The sequence below is a fragment of the Mus musculus genome, chromosome 3 (genome assembly GCF_000001635.26).
Source record: "Mus musculus strain C57BL/6J chromosome 3, GRCm38.p6 C57BL/6J".
NCBI lineage: Eukaryota > Metazoa > Chordata > Mammalia > Rodentia > Muridae > Mus > Mus musculus.
This window is the reverse complement of record NC_000069.6, coordinates 5,211,022-5,231,190: the sequence shown is the minus strand read 5'-3', so window position 1 is coordinate 5,231,190 and position 20,169 is coordinate 5,211,022. Positions and strand designations below refer to the sequence as shown.

General features: G+C 40.5%; 1 protein-coding gene and 1 long non-coding RNA gene across 5 annotated transcripts in view; one reads left to right on the top strand and one right to left on the bottom strand.

Moving 5' to 3' along the window:
• Zfhx4 (zinc finger homeodomain 4) overlaps positions 1-12,973 on the bottom strand; it is a 197,644-nt gene extending 184,671 nt beyond the window's left edge. The window contains exon 1 of one of the 4 annotated variants that reach the window (XM_006530105.4): positions 12,264-12,973. The gene's annotated coding sequence lies outside the window, so the exon portion shown is untranslated. Of the gene's footprint in view, positions 1-9,511; positions 9,997-12,263 lie in introns of those variants that run through there. The other 3 variants (NM_030708.2, XM_006530106.3, NM_001368671.1) reach the window with 3 other exon arrangements.
• 2700069I18Rik (RIKEN cDNA 2700069I18 gene) overlaps positions 10,368-20,169 on the top strand; it is a 43,000-nt gene continuing 33,198 nt past the window's right edge. The window contains exon 1 of the long non-coding RNA NR_045905.2: positions 10,368-10,521. This is a non-coding gene — a long non-coding RNA (RIKEN cDNA 2700069I18 gene). The remainder of the gene's footprint in view (positions 10,522-20,169) is intronic.

Here is a 20,169-nt window from a genome sequence, read left to right as displayed (position 1 = left end):
CTATCTACTCTGAATTATGTGCTCTTTCTCAGGAATTTCTATGGGCTCCAGTTTCCTTCTCAATTGAAAGGGGAATTGTGCCCTTCTGATGACAGCAATCTTAACATCTAAAACAAAAAGTCATTTATATTGCTCTGAAAGTTTTCTCTAAGGAATTTTCCAGAAAAGAAACAACCAATTTGAATTTGTGTACTTTTTCAGCACCTTGGTGAGACACATAGCAGAATCTGTTCGTATAATAAACTGAAGATTTCTGTGTGCTTTTAAGAACACTAATAAGTCACTCAGAATTGCTAATAATTTACCCATCAATGTGGATACAGTAGTGAAATAGATATGACCACTGCCTCCTTAAAGACTGCAATTTATTTGAATATCTCTCAAGCACATACAATCCAGGGCTAGTTATATTTCCATAAAAACAAACAATAATTTTGTTTATAAATGTGTATCAGAGTACAAGATTATTATGAGTTAAATTATTTTTAAAATTGTATCAAAAATAGATTCCAGTTTCTAGATGGTCCAAGAGATTGTATTTATGTATTTACTAACTTTTAGGCAAACGGTCATATTTGAAACTGGTTAATCCTCCATTAAATAATGCATTATTGTAAAAAATGCAAAATTCTGTGATTTGCCCTAAGAATTAATCCAATTGGATGCTAATAACTTATCTAGAAAATTTCCAAAGACGACTTAATGATTCTGTAGACATTTACATATATTTATACATGAATCTGGATTTTTTTCCTCCAGGCTTATAGGAATTTTGGTTAATAGGACACCATGGAATAGTATGACTTATATTCATTTCATGACATATCAAAATCTCTTAATAACAATATACAGAAAAATGTTTCCCTGGAAACACTTTGGAAGCACTCTGACTTACAGGCTCTCAAGCAGATTGAGTTCACTGAAAGACTGGAGCAAGCATTGTGGTCTCTTCTATTATTGTATTTAATGGACAACGAAGACCCTAGAATTCATGTGAATTCACCAAGGTCTGAATTATTTAAAAACTGCTTCTGCCCTAATTTGCTTCATAGAGAAATGAAAACACAGAAATGCATTAACTATCTAGGAGCTCTCATAGCTGAACCAATAATAATGGTGGAGTGGGAGCCACCTGCCAAGCTAGACCTGCTAAGGAAAACCTGCTGCCTCATCCTATCTCATCGCAGCAATGGGTTGCTCTATACACATTCTTGTAGATATACTTCATCAAACACTCACCATCTTAATATATTCAATCTAGAGCCTCGGTGACCACATATAGTGTCATTTCAAACTGATGTATTTTATAGTTCACAATACTCATATTCAGCAAATCTGGAGACACAGAATAGGAAAACAAACCTTCCAAAGACTTAAACACTTAGACAAGGTCACAGTCTAAATTAATCCAGGTAGCTTATAACTGACAAGATCTGTACCAGTCATTATGTTGCTAAGAAATTAAGTAGACTCTCATGTAAAATTTAAGTGGAAGTAAACAAACTTACTTAAAAGGAAAATGAGCCCAAAGTAAACAGAATGAAAGGGCGGGCGGGCTTGAATTATGTATGTTCTTTCTGTACACTATGGTGCCTTGAAAGCTTCACAGCCTTGTCCTCATCTAACTTACACAGAAAGGAAAGTTCCTGCTTGTTCACATCATGTTCATGATTATTTAAAATGCATTTTAAGTCACTGAGGTCATCAGTATTTTTATGAATCATAGAATCCTCTTGGCCATTTAGAGCACCTAGACTAACCTGTTATATAACACGGAAGTATGTGTAAGAGTTACAGAGCTGGGAAGCTGCCCAAATTCTGATTAGCCCCCTTCTGAAGCAGAAAGTACATTTTCTCAGAGAAAACATCCCTACTGGACTCCCTCCCAGATTTTTTTTTTTTTTTTTTTTTGCTTTCCTTTACAATACCCACAGTCTTGATTTTCATTAATACCACAATCCCTTTCCTGAACATACAAGAGTGAGTACGGATGATGAATGCTGAAATCCAGCTCTTCTCAACACACTTTTCTAGCATTCTGGCCATGTGGGTGACTTCTGGATTCAGTTCCAATTTTCAAAGGCTCTAGCTGAACTGAATGGACGGAAGGCTGTTTCATGACTCCAGCGTCTTTAGTATTCTTAGCAGTCTCAATAACTAACTTGCTTTTTTCTACCGTGTTTATTTTCATCAGTTCTTAGAAAATGAAGGAAATTTAGCTTGTGGGAGGAAAATTTCACAGTATCTAGGGAGCAAAACAAATCACTCATTTAGGTACAGGACAGGTGTGTGTGTGTGTGTGTGTGTGTGTGTGTGTGTGTGTGCATTCATGTGTGTGCATGCTTGCACTGTGAGTGGGCATGTGATCAAAGATTGAGCACAAATATATTTACTAAAACAAAACAAACAAAAAACCCTGTACTGACTGCTTTTGAGTGTCAACTTGACACAGGCTGGAGTTATCAGAGAGAAAGGAGCTTCAGTTGGGGAAATGCCTCCATGAGATCCAGCTGTAAGGCACTTTCTCAATTAGTGATCAAGGGTGAAGGGCCCTTGTGGGTGGTACCATCTCTGGGCTGGTAGTCTTGGGTTCTATAAGAGAGCAGGCTGAGCAAGCCAGGAGAAGCAAACCAGTAATGAAGGTCCCTCCATGGCGTCTGCATCAGCTCCTGCTTCATGCCCTGCTTGAGTTTCGGTCCTGACTTCCTTTGGTGATGAACAGCAGTTTGGAAGTGTAAGCTGAATAAACCCTTTCCTCCCCAACTTGCTTCTTGGTCATGATCTTTGTGCAGGAATAGAAACCCTGACTAAGACAAACCCCTCAGACATTTAATGGACTCAGAAATCTTAAGTATGAATTACATCATTCCTAAACTATTTGATTTCTTTAAGTGCTACAAATTTAAATGTAGAGAAATAATACAGGTTTCATGAAGGTATTCTATGAGGAAAGATGAAACTTAATATTTGTACTTGTTTGTGTTATTCTTTTGAATAGCCAAATTTTAAGATTCTCCAAAATCTTCCTGTTCAAAATTTTATTTGGTCTTTATTTTAAGAATACGAACAGATTGCACACAACAGAGTGTATGTTTTGGTATGTTAATGTTATTATAGCTACGAGTTTCCTTTCTTCTTAAAATGAAAGAACTTTATGGACAGTTAAAAATGCATACTTTTAACCCAAAAGTCAGTTTTCTCTGGTTTAGTAAATATTCATACCAAGTAGCAAGGACAAAATGGGGTCCATAAACCTTGTTTTTAGGGCTTGTGCTAGAATATATGCCACCCAGTTACCATCATCTGAATATGACCATGTCTCCTGGATAGCCAAGCGGCAGACATAAGCATCATGTTCCCCACACATAAACATGCTAGTAACCCAGCCTCCTGTCTGACTATCCATGCTTGCTTGGACCATTAGGGCATTCTGATATATACACTAACTCCAATTCTTAATATTTGTGTATTTATTTTTTTTAATCTCTAGAATGTTGAAGTGGATAATTATATTAGTGATGCCTCTTGCCAAACTTGACTTTAGTGTCAAAGCTATTTTTACATGTCATGCATACAACCAAAAATTCCTCCGTGGCAAGTATTTCATTTCACTCAAAACCCTTTGGGTAGAGGAGTGGAAAGCAGCCATTCCTGACCTGAGCATTGTATGCCAAATGGGAAACCATATCATATTTCCAAGGCAGCTTGTGAACCTCTGAAATGAGGGAATTAGCACAATATCAACTCCAACAAGATCTCAAGGAGCACAATAGTAATGCAAGAAAACAACGCAACTGAGTCCTCATTAAAAGCCCATTTGGTCTTGAGCCATTAAAGACCAGGAGTGAACTAAGATCTTGGTTATGTTGCCAGGGATAAGTAAAACAACTGCCAAGAGAAATTGTGCACTTTCAGTTCTCAAATGTGTCCATCTGTTCACATATAAACATATATTCTTCTCTGTCTGATTCTTAGAATCTTAAGAATACCCTAGGCTTTTGCCCATTTCTTAAGACTGCAGACATCACATACGTTACTATTAACCCATGCGAGATCCCCATCCAGGGTGGCTGGAATGGTGCCAGTCACAACACATGGTGCCTGCTTAACAATGTCTTAAAATATAAATGAATTTATTTTTTAAATTAACACGTTTTTCTTATGGAAATACTTTAATGAGCCCTTATTCGTGTAAAACATAACCTCCATGTGGATTTCGTTTTTGTTCTTTTAAGACTTTGTTTTCCAAGCATATCATAAAGTTAGTCATCAAAGTTTCTGAAACAACCCAGAATTTCTTGACAAATTTTTAAAAAGACTCCTGTAAAGACGTTGGGTGACTGTATAACAAAGATCAAACACTTTTCCTTTACAATTCACTGTACTCAAGAGGCAACCTGCACACTTGCATTTATAGAAGAACACTTGTCATTTCTCAAGTTTCCATATAACCTTTGTAACAGAGTCCCAGCAACTGAACCTAAAAGCTATGAGACAAATGGACGTTTTGCTGGCTAGCCCCAAAATGGCTAGGATGATATCTGGTGGAATCCTTCAGCTATGCGTTGGGGATTCCTTATTTGGATCATTTGTGGTGACCCCAATTTAGAACGAGCTTCTGTAAATTATATACAGTGATATAACACGCAGGCAAATAATGATCTTGCTGGCACTGATTTACATATATGCTAAAGAACCAGCTCTCATCTTCCAAGGAGTCTCAGCACAAAGTATTTTCATTGCCCTAATTATGGGTGAAGAAACTTCATCAAGAGACATGTTTACATTATCAACTGACAACCAATTATAGCTGTAACTAGTGACAAGGAAAAACTCAACTGCAAACTTTCAAGTGAGCATACAGCTTCTTAACATTTTCCAAAAGGCCTGCTTAAAATACCCTACACGCTAATCAGACAATCGCATTCCAAGCTTTATGAATTAAAGCCTAAGAAGACAACTTTGCATTTTCATCTGCTATCTCTTCCTATTTACAAAAGATGATAGGCCATTTAAAACACTTAACATTACCAAAAGTCAGAATATACGTCTTTGCCTCTAATGAAGTGTTCTGTCAATTGAGGGAGTTATTTCTGATCAATGGGGGGTAGGGGAGTACACTATAAGGTCAATAATTGAATGAACTGAATATTCATGCCATATTACTGGCTCCTCTTAAAATAACAGTTTTTGCAGGAAAGTGCTGGGAATTCTTGACACTCAGTAGTCAGTATCTGGCTAGGCTGGCATGCTGCTTAAAGCCATCTACATACAAGCCTCTGGTGATTATCTACCTGCTTGTACTATCTTCATCCATATCTTCCTGATCATGGTAAAACTCTGCACACTTTGGAAAGTTGCTGAAATCTGAGCCACCGCTTGTTTGCTCCTGTCTTGGAAAACATAACTTTATAGAGAGCAGGACACAGAAATAAAGAAGGAGAAGTCTGCATTTTCATCTTCCTTTCATCTCCCTTTCATTCAGTCAACCATTTGGATCTCTATTCAAAAGAGCTTTTCATTATGCAAAAAAAATGCTAATCCTTTTCCGATGTCTTCACACTTATATAAACCCCCATGCCTTCAACTGAAAAGCAATTATATCAGTTTACCTTCCTGTCAAAAACAGGATTAATATTCAAACAACAGAATATGCTTTCTTTGCATGTCTTTTTGCTTTAGGAAACTAGTAGTTATCAGTGGAGGCATTCTTTGAACAAAACCACATTATTTTAAATATCATTCTGTTAGCCAATGGGTGGGAAAAGGAGAAGGCAGAGCAGAAGAAAAAGTCCTTTAATTACTGCAGAAACTCTTTGTTTTTGTTTTTGCTTTTAGGATAAAGAACTGACCTTGCCTTGCAGATGCCCACAAAGAATAAGACTCACTCTAGTCTATTAATCAGAAACAAATTATGAAAGAATGTAGCTGGACTGGTTGACACTATCCAGTCTTGGGAGACTCAGTAACAGATCAGTAATAATGGGTAATGAACACCCATGGCAAATGGGGCAGAGAAACTATTTATTTGCATATGCAAATTCCCACACAAGGGAAACATGTACAAACAAGTATCATTGTAAGGTGGATTAGGCAAACAAAGATTTCTTTTTAGGACATTCTAAAGTCCAGAACATTAGTCAGCACAATTAAGCCAGTCTCCATGGAGACTAATGAAATTTCACCATGGTATGAGTTAAATTAGATAGCTAGTTATGTGTTTCCACAATCCAACTTGAAATCCATTATTGTTTCAGAACAATATAGCAATTGTGCCTAGCTGATCTTTGCCAGCTCAACAAGCTCCTAAGTTGACAATTTGCATATGTTAATATAATTAAGCACTAATTACATGAAACTTGTACATATTCACATGCACTTTCCCTGGGCACTTCTCAGTTTGAACCATGGCCAAGTCTTTAACCCTTAGAATGTTTTTAGTGAGGGGGGAAAACTGCAAAACAAAACCCCCAAAACCCTACACTGCCTATGGGGACAGCTCCTAGACAGACACAGAAAAACTCTTCATTTATGAATACAAGGCCTAACCTGGGTTCTCCTATTTCTAGCAACAATAACAAAAAATATTTAGTGAGTATACTAGAGATCCTGGATAAGATGAAGACAGGGCTGTCAGTTAGAAGAGTAGCTAAAGGATCCTAACAAGTGTCTAATACAGGAGAGCGATCACATTCATTTCAATAAAGTGTTAAGGAAGATTCTGCACCATTGACACTGTCAAACCTTGGGAGATAAAAATGGTTTGATAACAGTAAAAATAGAAACTAGAGAAGGAAAAAGGAGACAGAAGCAACTAGTGAGCTTTACATAAATACATTCAGAGGCAATTAAGCAATGTTAATTACTATAACAGCCGTTAATTGAATATAATTAGATATTTTAAGCCAGTGAATAAAGTATAGTTAAGATTAATTTTATTGAGATTAATTGTAAATAAGGATAGATTAATTCTGTGTTTTGACAGGCATAAAAAGTAGTTCTGCAAATAGGGCAGGAACATGGCTACCAGCCCAAAAATCATAGATTATTTTAATGTCACACCTCAGATCATCTCCTCAATAAATACAATTTTTTAAACCCAAATAGACAGGAGTCTTTAAGAAAAAACAAAAAGCAACAACAACAAAAACAGCTTGCAGAGATTAAAGAGCCTTTTGTCCATTTTCATATGCATTCTTTTTAACAGACTAAATTAGGCGAGTCTGGTATACTTTTTTAGGAAGGAACATTTCACACTGAATGGAAAAAATGTTCTATCACATATGAAATTCTTGCAGCTGTGCAGAACTTTGTCCAGATGGTTTAAGACTATAAAACAGGATCAAATGATAGGCAGTAGGCCTTCTGAAGATTTTATGATAAAGACACAGTCTTTTATTTCAACCTTCCCCTCATTTCTACTTTGTATTTTCCAATCAGTATACATATTTTCAGATGTAACTGTGATTCTCCAAGAGAGTCCAAAGCCACATTGCTCCTGCTAGGTGTTAGAAAGTAAACATATAGCAGAAAGGAAGGAGACCCCACTTAGTAGAAACCAGCTAATCATTTAGTCAGAAACCTCAATGATAGCTATGAGATCAGTGCACGCAAATGACAACATTTGATTATTACTGTGAGACACAATAATTTCTAAAAGAACTTCTTAGGAAAATGTTGCTACATGAAAACTCTCTTCCTCCAAATACTTTCACACAAGGCTAATTTATGCATAGTGTTTTAGAAAATCAACACAGTCCACAAGAATGCTGAACAAATCACTACTAAGAAAGGGACATCAATTGATTTTGAAATAAATCAATGTGATTAACATAATATTTTTAAAGCAGCAGAATGTATATATCATGCCCAAATACATATATATGTATATATATATTTCCAATATATCTTAGCTCTTAATCAAATGAGGGCCTTACACTACTGACCCTGGCTCCACACTGCCTCAGAACTTCTGTAGGGCACCTTTAGTCGTTATAACAAAAACCCTAAAATGGTCTGTGAAACAAGACTACGACAAGCCATTCTGCAGTGAAAGGTTTTAAATCATACAGCCTCTTCTAATAGACTTGAGACTTATTGAGGTAGAAACCATAAAAAATGAAGAAGGGAAATTTAATCCCTGAAATATTGATTTGCACATTAATATCATATAGGCAGAGGGCAATTTGGCTTCGTGGAAATGACACATTGTCGACCCTTGGTGAAGTCAGAGCCAATCTAACTGCTGAACATGTCTGAACCTCAAGAGTTATTAAGGGCTTCCCTTCTTGCCTTTATGACTTTTCTTCAGCCTACCAATGCAATCTTAAATGTATTATCTTTAAGAAATAATTGTAAAACCTCAGGGGTTTTCCAGTTAATGGAAGGGAGACCAAACCACATCAGATTCTGAAATGCAACATTAAACCCTTGCAATCAACAAAACCACCTCAATTCTCATCCATCCAATGCTGGATCTAATATTGTTATTATAGATAATCAGATTTCATTGTGTAAATTTAGGCTCATGGTCAGAATGGAAGCAGTAAATTCTTCAATATTAAACAGCAATTTTCTCAGTCTCCTTTCTGTTTCCCCTTGCTGTTGCAGCACCTTTAAAATAATCCAACTAGCTCACAATTAATGAAGAGTTGCACTACTCCTGCCAAAAGCTGCAAAACACTGCAATAGAGCCGAATGTGTTGTCTTGTTTTTATTAAGTTAGAAACTTTCACTTCCCAGATCCAGAGCTACTGTCTCTGCCTTATCCCATAGTGGGTGCTGCTGCTGTGACTTACACAGCCAGTTCACCTGACCTTCCTTTGTTCCTTGGGTACATTTCACTTTTCGATTTATGGTGCAACCCTCATATTTCATTGACCCTATCTCCATTGCTATAAAAAAGGAAAACACTCCAATAAGAGTTTACTTTTTAAATACATGAGCAGCCAGCTATTGAATAAACACACAGCGATGCTCTCTGCAGTTTATGCCATAAATATTAAAACCATTAAAAACAACTGTTTGACCCTTATGATCCATACACTGAAGCCAGGTGCAAGAGGTTAAAACAGCTGGCTAGCCATCTTTTATTTTTTTGTGTTCCTTCCTGCTGCTTGAAACCACAGCCCTTGAACAATATCAAACATTCCCTTAAGGATTTACTTTTTATTTTATTTTATTTTTAATTTGGAAAAAAATCTTCTATTTATTTAATGTGCTTCTTAGTGGAGAAGGAAAACTCTAAAATAGTAACAGATGCAGTGAAATAATCCCCAAATTTCCTTTATGCGTTATTAAAACCCATCCTTTTCAACAAATGTTATACACATTATTCTTTTTATTCTTCATTTAGAAAAGAGAAAATAGCAAAAAGCGAAAGAAAGGAAGAAAGGAAGAAAGGAAGAAAGGAAGGAAGGAAGGAAGGAAGAAAGAAGTCTGAGCTTGCTCCGTCAGTTTTGTCAGTAAACACAAGGTAAAGCAAGTGTGGATGGCAGCAAGTGTTACATACCCGGGCTGTGTTTTTGCTTTGCTCTCAATGGAAGCGATCGATGCCCATGTCACTGTCGCGTCCCAATCGCAGCCAAGTCTCAGCCTTAATCTAAGCACCAACCGAAAAGGCAGCGGCAGCCTCAGCCTCTCCCTGACTCTTCCAAACATTCACCCAACTAAAAATATAATACTACATATGAGGTCTAACCACTCCACGTGTATAGGGATCACGCCACTGAAAATCCAGGAGAAGAAAATTATAAAAAGAGAAAGAAAGAAAGAAAGAAAGAAAGAAAGAAAGAAAGAAAGAAAGAAAGAAAGAAAGAAAGGGAGGGAGGGAGGGAAATGGAAAGGGAAAGGGAAGGAAAGGAAAAAGGGGGAAAAAAACGAAAAAATTAAACCCCTCCTGTTTCCAGTCTCCTCTCTCTCTTCCTCTCTCCTCTCTCTGTCCCGTGTGTGTGTGTCTCTCTCTCTCTCTCTCTCCTTTTGCCATCTACATGATCCTTGATTAAACATGGAACAGAGTTAATAAAGGGTTGGGGGGGGGGTGCTCAAGGAGAGGAAATGCAACTGTCAGAAATCACCAACGCTAGATTTCTTGGTGAACCTGCCTCTGTCTGAGTCAGTGTCAATACACCATCTTCGTCCACTGAACTTGTCTTTGGGTTTTTGTTTGGTGCTGGTGGGGGATGTTGTTCTGTGTGTGCTTTTTGGGGGAGGGGGAAAGTGAAGGCAAGGTTGGGGCTAGAGGTGGGGGGAGTGGGGCGAATGTGTGTTCTGTGAGTGTTGACTGTGAGTGTGTGTGTGTGTGTGTGTGTGTGTGTGTGTGTGTGTTTGGGGGGGGGGTGTCCATGTTTGTGATCTGAACCTTTGGTACCTACAAAGAGGGTGTCTCACCGAAAGGTAGCTAAAACCTCTCCAGAACGGCGCACGGAACTGTGGAGACACAGCGGAAGGCTCCTCTGGAGCCTCATATCTGGGCCGAACCCTAGACCCAGCGCTTCAAGGAGCCCCTCGCTTGGATCACAGGTAACAAAAGAAATAACCAATGCATGGTCTTCTGGGAGAGGGGGCAAGATGGGGGAACATTCCGGAACTTGGCCATCACTGAGGAACTTTTATACAATTATAGAAAAATTTTATTTTATTTTTTCTGATAGAAAAGAGCAAAAGGAATGGAAAGGGACGGAGGGAGGGAGGGGGAAAGAGAGAGAGAGGAAAAAAAGAGAAGAGAAGAGAAGAGAAGAGAAGAGAAGAGAAGAGAAGAGAAGAGAAGAGAAGAGAAGAGAAGAGAAGGGAAGGGAAGGGAAGGGAAGGGAAGGGAAGGGAAGGGAAGGGAAGGGAAGGGAAGGGAAGGGAAAGGAAAGGAGAGAAGAGGGAAGGGGAGGGGAGGGAGAGGAGAGGAGAGGAGAGGAGAGGAGAAGAGAAGAGAAGAGAAGAGAAGAGAAGAGAAGAAAAGAAAAGAAAAGAAAAGAAAAGAAAAGAAAAGAAAAGAAAAGAAAAGAAAAGGAAAAGGAAAAGGAAAAGAAGCGAGACCAGGCTCACTCCAGCCCCTGGTAGCCTAACTGATCATATCAGGTCAGAAGGCATGCTTGGTGCCAGCTGAAGCTGAGGAGGTGAAGTTCATTTGCAGACATGGAACCCTGTAGTGAGTGTGTGTGTGTGTGTGTGTGTGTGTGTGTGTGTGTGTAAAATGCATCAATTCCCACAGTCAGCCACATCTCCTTTACACACACACACACACACACACACACACACACACACACACACACACCCTTGCCCTTTACCAAAAAAGAAAGCAAAGGCTCTTGATCTCCAGCCGCGGGTGTCCTCTTAGTGTGGCGATCAATCCCCAAACCCCGGGGCGAGCTGCCTCCACTCCCAGGTCTGCGGACATAGGCCGGGAGATCCCGCCTCCTAACGGACCTACCAGGTCCGCAGCGCCCGTGCAGCCAAGAGCCGCCAGGGCCTGCCGCTGCCGGCCGCGCTCCGCAGACCGGTGTCTACCTGCAGCCAAGCCCCGCGCTCGCCCATCCTCCCGGGCCCGGCGCCTCGCGCGCACCAGCCCTGGCCTGCCACAGCCCCGCGCAGTGAGTGCCCTTCGGGAACTTGAGAAAGGGTGGAGAAGGGAAAAGGAAGATGAAAAGGAAACCGAGAAGAGTACAGGGGAGGATCAAGGGAGAGGAGAGGAGAGGGGGGCTGCGAGCCCCACCGACCACTGTCCAAACTTTCGGAGAATGTGTGCAGAGGAAACATCATCTCGATGGGGTGCAGGGACGCGGAGCGAGCGAGGACCCCAGATAATGTCCGAGCCGCTGCCGAAATGACAGCTTCGCCGGATCACCAGAGTGTCTCCGGCTCCCGAGGAAAGCAGAACCCGAAAAGACTGAGAAAAAGACAGAAAACTGCTCGGCCGAAAGTCACTTAATACAAAAGTTAAATCTTGAAAAGCATGCCTCCCCCCCACCTCCAGCCCCAATCCCCCCTCCGCCTGTGCCTTCTCCCTCCCTCAGCAGAGCAAATCTTTGAGCCAAAAAAAAAACGGGGGAAAGAGATGGAAAAGGGGGGCAGAGCGGAAGAGGTGGTCGGGATGAGGGTACGTGTGCTAGGGCGAGCGGTAGCAAGCGATCTAGGGGTAGAGAGGCGGAGAGGGAGAGGGAGAGAGAGTGAGCGAAATATCAAAGATTGTGCAAGATCAGGCTGGAAAGATAATCGATACTCGACCTAAATTTAACACAAACTACTCAATAAAAGTTAAAGAAAAAACTTACTTTCCATTTCCCTGCAGTTCCTACTCGATCTTCGCCTCTTTTTTGTTTTGCTTTTATTTTACGTACAGCTGATCACATCCAAGTAAAACGAGAGGGTTCATTAAAAAGAATAAAAAATAAAAAAATAATCCTCGAACTTTATTGGGTGAAAATAAAAACGCTGGAGCAAAAAGTGGGGAGCACGGAGCGGTCCTCGGGGTTCCGGGAGGAGTTAAAGCATGTGCCGACCGCGGTCTCGCTGTTTGCTTGTGAAGGGGTTGGGAAAAGGAGGAAAGGAAATGAAAATCCGATATGTCTTTATTCTGCTAATTATTATCGTTTTAGCCCTGTTTAAAAAAAATGGCTGATTAAGTTGAGTGCGCATGTCTTTGTGTGTCTATTCCCGATATGCACTCTGGGAATGAGAGAGGAGAGCGAGGGAGAGGGGGAGGGAGGGGGGAGAGGTGTAATTAGTGAGGTGATCAACATTCCCCAGACTGCAAATGACGCGCAGCCAGGACTCAAAGCAGCCTGGGAGCCTCGCGACTTCCAGGGCTCCTAGCGTTGCGGCTGGAGCCCTGGACGAGGCGACTAAGGAGACGGAGGATGGGGACCTCCGGGGCTCGCACCCCATGCGCCCCTGCGCACAACTCTCAAACTTCATTAGACACACACGAACACACTCTCACACAGAGACAGCAAAGAGAAGAATATAAAAGCACAACTCATTCCTAAGAAATGCCTTTTTAGAGTTCTAGATTAAAAAAAAAAAAAACAAAAACAAAAACAAAAAAAAAAAAAACCCAGGCAAAATAATTACTCTCACACCAAAGATATGTTTACCAGGGAGCTTTAAGGAGAAATACAAGTCAAGGTAATTAAGAGCTTTTCTCTGGGTTGGTTTATTCTACTACGCACTCAGAAGTACTTTAACAGCTAAATACTAAGGCCTGAGCAAATATGCAGATGTATGTAAATAAAGAGTGCCAGTCAGTGTGAGCAAACAACACCCAGTTCAACCTCTTTCAAAGGAGAGATTTCTCTCTGGATCCTCAGGCATTCTATTTAAAACTATATCTTGCACTTGCATTTACGCTAGAGAAAACCTACAAGGGAGGTGGAAGTGGTTAGTTTAGTCAAAGTAAACTTCCAAATGAGAGTAAGTTCGGGTTGTAAGAGTGATACTAGGGTACAGCCTAGATTTTATGTAATATTCTTGAATATTTTATCAGAATCGCATAAGTTGAATGTAATGGTTTAAAAGGACTTATGGAAGAAAAGCTTTCATCTTTCTAGACTGTTCAGTTATCTTTCTGGAAGCACATTATGATGAATTTTAAAACCCCAATACAGATCTCATTAGAGTGAAATATATTTGGTATTTTCTGGTGCAAAATTTAAGGTGCCTGATTCTCATTTGAAAATCTAATTATCTCTTTCCAATATTACAGATGTGAATATGAGTGACACTTTCATTAAAAGATAATTAACTAACACTCGGAATAGACATACTTTTAAATACCCCCTACTGAATGTGGGATATATATATATATATATATATATATATATATATATATATATATAATATATCTGTATATATATATATATGAATTGCATCTTGATACACTACTACACAAGAGGTCATAAGTAGACACCATCTATGTAATATTTTAAAACCTGGAATCATATAATGAAAATAAGAGTAACCAATCAAATGAGCTGCAAACAGGAAACACCAGTGCTGCCCAGCTTCCTGAGCAGGTGAGGCACCAGCCACTTCTGAGCTGACAGGCCTTTGAAGTTTTGGATTGCCAGGATCTGCTTCAAAACCTTGTTTTAGTCCTTAAAAACCAAAGGTACCAAACAAGGTTTATAGCAACAGCAAGATTTGTAGCACATCACTGAGAGTTCAGAGACAGTAAATATGTCTTCCTGGGTCTAATACCCTTGTCCTATCAGTGTATACGCCTTACATCCTAGGACAAATGCAAATAGAACAAAACATCTGTGTGGATAAAATTATACTCCTCCCTGCAAGATCAGACCTAGGCCCATATCTGAAAAGCTGCTTGCATTCAGCAACTAGCTAACTTTACAATGAAAATTCAAAGCAGAGAATAAAACCTAGATGTGGTCTTTGGTAAGAGGAAAAGGCAATGCCATCTTAGAAATCTGGAGTGGCTACATGAAGCCGTGTTTTAGAAACCAAAGCCACTAAATGGCAACAGAAAAGCAAATTCTGTCTCAAGAGACTCCTATTTCCAACATCTTTGGGAAGAAATCTGTTCACAGTGAAAGAGTTTCTAAGATTTTAAAGTTATTTTGTTTATAGTCGCCCTACCTTCACACAGCAACTTCACCAGGAACCCTCCCATTGCACCTTAGTAGGGTTAAGAAACATGTTGCACACTGGGGGCGGGGGCGGGGGCGGGGGGGGCTGGGGGGGGGAGAGGATGTTTACAGAAAAACACCCTAGATAAAGCCATAATAATAACAAACTATCTGAGGTGTCTGCCTGGAGAAAAGGGGTGGACTTTTCACGAGACTAAGGGGAAATGAAAGCAGGGGAAACTTTCAAGTTGAAATCAGCAAAAATCAAGCCTTTTGCTGGAAAGAGCTCAGTGTACAAGCTTGCTGATGGAAAAACCATTTCCTGCTATTGCAGGCAGGCAAATGCAGGTGATGAAGAAAACACCTGAGAGTAATAAGTCTGTTTCAGGTTCAGGTGAAGAAAGGGTCTACTTCTGCCATGGTGGACAAGGAAAATGATCATTGCATCCACAAATTCTTTATTTCTTTTGCTGCTTTACCCTCCCTGAAACGTTATCAATAATATTAATGTCATTAATATCAAACCCAGCAAATGTCAACAAAATTATTTAAACATTTTTGTGGCTAGTGATCCCAACACCATTACCCCTCCTCTCTTTCTTGCAAACTATAGCTCCCTCGCTCTCTTCTCTCTCTCTCTCTCCCTCTCCCTCTCCCTCTCCCTCTCCCTCCCTCTCTCTCTCTCTCTCTCTCTCTCTCTCTCTCTCTCTCTCTCTCTCTCTGTGTGTGTGTGTGTGTGTGTCTGTGTGTGTGTGTTGGGTAGAGAGGGCAGTTATTGAATTCTAAGGAAACAAAAGCAGAACAGATTGAGGTCCTTTGCCCACTTTTGCAATCCCTTCTGTGCCTGGACTGTTGCCCTCCAAAAGCTTGTGTGTTTGTGTGTATTTTGTTTTTAATCATCTCTCCCCGTTCTTCTTTTACCGCTTTCCTAAGAAGAGAGGCTGGGGGTGAGGTCGGGGGTTAATGGGCTCAGGCGAAGGGGCAGAGAACACTAGCATAGAGTCAAGAGTCTCCTCCAGGGCTTGGCCTCAGAGCACACTGCCAGCGCTAGAAGAGCTGTTGGCAGGATCCTTGGCTGGTCTGCGCTGGGTGGGTCGCCAGCAGGGATGCGTCGACCAGGGCGAACCCAAGCCCTGCCTGCAGGCTGCTTCGGAGCAGGGGAGGAACACAGCCTCCCGCCTGGGCCAAGGAAGATTTCACTCTAGGCGGATCGACTGAGAATCCCCCAGCTTGTCCCCTCTGCAGAGCCCTGCCCCTGCACCTTGGACCCTGATTTCAAATCCACTCACAAGCAGTGTCTCAAGGTACTTAAACTCCACCAACCTGCCGCCACTCTAAAGGAGCGCTGCCTACTTTATTTTTCAAAGTGAAAGGAGAACTTTTTATTTTATTTTATTTTTTAGTTTTTCCTCATGCACGGAGAACTTTCGCTAGTTACCCTAGCGGAGCTCAATTCTCTCCTACCACTAGAACCTTGCCAGAGTCTTTAACTGTTGGCGAACCCCAAGGCTACATCAAGTGTTTAGGTGTTGAGTGTTGAAGATGAGGGACAATTAACATTGAAACAAAAGGTAACTTCTACTTCTAGACTTTTTTCCTTGGAGCAGTTTATTTCACAAATCCACGCTGAGGACACTCTGGGCTTTCCAAACCGGATAAAGAGTCGCCAGCTGTCCTTTCTTCCAGTCTGCCCTCCCCTCACCAAGTCGCTAATAATGCCCCACCTCCCTCTCCCCGGCATCCTCCAGTTCAAGAACAACTCCAGCCCAAGGGTAAGGTTCCCAGTCTTTTGACCGGGTTTCTGGGCTCTATAGATAAGCTCTGTTTGAAACAAGGTATTACAAGATTTCAGCATTAGGATCTCTTTAGAGCAAAGCAGACACTTTCAGATCCTTAACCGCCCCCCTCCTTCCTCTTTTTTGTTGAATCTTCTCCACCCAGGGGCCATTTAACAAAGGCAGTCTGTTAACTAACATTTTTGTTTAACTCAGCAGCTCATTCCAATCCACTTAAAACTTGATACCAAAGACTGCTCTCTCTCTCTCTCTCTCTCTCTCTCTCTCTCTCTCTCTCTCTCTCTCTCTCTCTCCCGTGTGTGTGTGTGTGTGTGTGTGTAGGGATATGAGGATTTGCATAGGTCAGGAGGAAATGGGACATTGATTGAAAATGAACGGAAAAGTACAGGGCTTGCTTGGGAAGGTGTCTCAAGCACAGATTTACAGTGAGATAATTCAAAAGGTGTGTGTGTCTGTCCAAACCTTATTATGAACAAAGTGTGTTTCCTGGAGCAGTAACAAAGGTGTGTGTGTGTGTGTGTTTGTGTGTGTGTGTGCACGCAAGCGCGAGCGTCTGCCCGTATGTGTTACAATATGAGTTAACGTGGAGAAGCAACATACCATCTTTGATATGAGAGGTAAACGCAGTGGCATTCAAAGGGGAGAGAGCATGTTAAGCCTCTCTGTATGTGTGTAGTATTTGTGGACACTTGAATCCCTTTCTGATTTCCTCTAGACTGGTTCTTATCTCCTTTATACTATTATTTATTTACTTACATATTTATTTACTTATTTATCTTAAAATAACACTCATGCTCCAAGGTCTCTGCTCTAAACCTTTATAGATTTTTCTCTTTCTGGAGAAACTTTAGGCTTTTATTTCAGAGGCAATCTACTTTAGACCTTTTCTCTGGAGGCTCTGACCTTTGGGGTGGGAAAGCTCATTATGTAAACTCAGACACAGTTAAAGTTAAGAATGGGAAAGGAAGGAGGAGCTACACAGGGTGCCACGGGAGGGAGAAGAATTAAGGGAGAGAAGAAAAAAAAGGGGGGGGAGGGAGTCAGAGCCCTCTGGCCTCCTGGAGGTCAGAGCTCAGATAGTACAGTGACCTCTTTTCCCTCTGGGCATCAAGCCCAGTGTTTATAAACAAAATCAGACGGGGACTCTTCCCAAACAATAGCAGTTGACTAACTTCACAAGCTCTTCAACATCGCTTATTGCAATTAAGGAGGACTTCTTATCACCACTACCACCCACAAAGCACACAAGCCCAGGATCACAAGCCCATTCTCCTCTAACATATGGAGCTATTAGTCTGGGGAGAAGCTCCAACGGAACAATCCAGATGTGAAAAGATAGAGATGGAAAACAAACAAACAAAACAAAAAACAAAAACAAAAACAAAAACAAAGAAAAAAACAGGAGAGAAAGAAATAACTGATCGTGGAATAGAAGACAAAATTGTGATCTTTTAAAATCATGTCAATAAACTTCTATAGAAATGGTATTCTGAGCTGGCTACCAAATAAAAGCATTTTAAAACATGACACTACATTTATCTAAACATTCACTTTAAGACAATAGTACAGATATACTGGTTAAGGAAAAGCCAGCACCATTGTAGGGAATGTCCTCAAATATGAGGCACAAAAGCTCCATTGAATTCTATCACAAACAGCCTATCTGATTTAAGTTCCCAAATATATAATTAAGTCCACATTTAATTACAAAGACAACCAGCAGAGACCAAATTGATTAACTATTTTTAAACAAAATGTCGTCAGGGTACACAAATGATAGCTTCACATTAGATTATAAGCAAAACTGCATTTTAGGGATAAACAGCAATGTGGAAAAGGCACAGTGCATTAAATTATTTTCAAACTTTTGTTTTAAAGAATTATCAGTTAACGTGTAAGAGAAAAGGTTAAATGAAATACCTCAGAGCAAAAGATCATCCCCTTCTCTTCTTCTATCAGTCCCCCGCTAAAGCATATGGAAAATGTTTTCAAAATGCCCAGATTTGGCACATTGTCATTGCAAGGAGAGGAGCGCAGTGATGCTTTTAGAGAAAATGGGAAATAAATTCAGGATTGGGTCCTGCCTCCTTCAGTGCGGATTTATCTAAGTTTAATTTAATATCCCATAATCACTGAATGATTGGTATCATTCACCAAGATTTTAAAGGTCTTTATTTAAATACCTCTGGCAGAAAGAGAATGAAATTTAAACCATTGCTTATTTTTTGTGTGTATTTTTTAATTTGGTGAACCTCAAGTGGGAACTTCTTACAATAAAAGGGAAAACGATGAAGCTTTTTTTTTTAAAGAGAGACTGTTAAAGGAAAACATTAGCTTTATTAAAATCATTCTGAACGTAAAATCAAAAAGCACAAAATGGTTGTTTGTAAAACACTAAACCTTTAATCGATTTTATTGGCATTCCGATCGATTAGATAAACGGAAATCTATAGCAAACATCAAAGCATTTTCTCTATCTCATTTATAAACAAAACTTTTCTTTTCAGTAGAAGAAATGATTATCAAACGACTAACAGGAAATTCTTCAGATATCAAATTACGATAATAAAATTATTTCCACATGGAAGGGGGTAATGACAATGATGATAGTAATTACAATAATGAATAATTCAACAACCCTTTGACTTGTCTAGAAAAACCTCGGGCAGAAACGGCGTTTGAAAAGGGGCTACTTTAAAATAAATACTTTCCTTATTTTTAAAGGTAGATTTCAGAGACAACTCAAGGGGTCTTGCTTAATGGTGCCTGCCAGACTAGTGTAATTTTCCGGTAGATGCAGACCAGTAGGTTTCTTTGCCGGCGTTTTCCTCCAAACTGAGTAACTTCTGATTAGCAAAAATTAATATGCAAATAAAAGTGACTACTACTAGGTTTACAAAGTTGAGGCTGGAGTTGTCGTCTCCTCATTTTAAAATATGAATCCCGGATTACATAGGAAAACAAAGACGAAAATCCCCCAACCTAGGATGAGGAAAAAAACGATTTATTTGGAAATGTCAGATTTGCTGTCGCTAAGAGCTTAGGACATTCTAGCTGCGGGCAGGGCAAGTGTTGCTGCAAAGGCTTTGTGTTTGTTTGCTAAAGAGGATCAATGAAAGAAAGTGGCCATAAAGTAGTTAGTGAGGCATATGTTTGGGACTTGCGACTCTGGAGACCCTCAGCTGGTCCTTCCCGGAAAGTCCCCGAGTCGCTGGGAGAGGGGCGCCGAGCTAGGACATATGGCTTGAGCGCTTCTCACCCTTCCCTGGAACTCTGACCCACCCACTGTCACCTTCATCTTCTGCCCACGGCATACAGTGTAGGACCATGGCTTCTGCCTGGAGTCCTTCCAGTTGACTTAGGCTGCCTTTTCATCCTCGCACTCAGCTGCTTGCACCTTCGCCATAGTTCCTACTCACAGCAAGTCACTTCCTCCCTCAGTATGCTCGGAGCCTAAACTAAACCTCTGTTTCCATTCTACTGGAATCCCACTGGTGCTGAGCCCCTCCGGTGAATCTGGACAAGTCTCCACTGTTCCTCCCCTCCCCCACCTCTCTCCTGCCATTTATTTGGCAACTGGGGTCTTCTTACCCTCGTACTTCAAACCTCTCCTCCAGACATTCCAGAGAGTTCTCATCACACCAGAATGTGCTCTCCTCCTCTTCCTCCTCCTCCCCTTGGGTTAGGGAGTGAGAGGGGGGGATTTCAAGTTGAACTCCCAGGGGTTTTACTCTATTCTTTTAGCAGCTTTACTTTCCCTTTTCTTCTTTGCGTAACCTTCACCTAACTCCTAATTTATA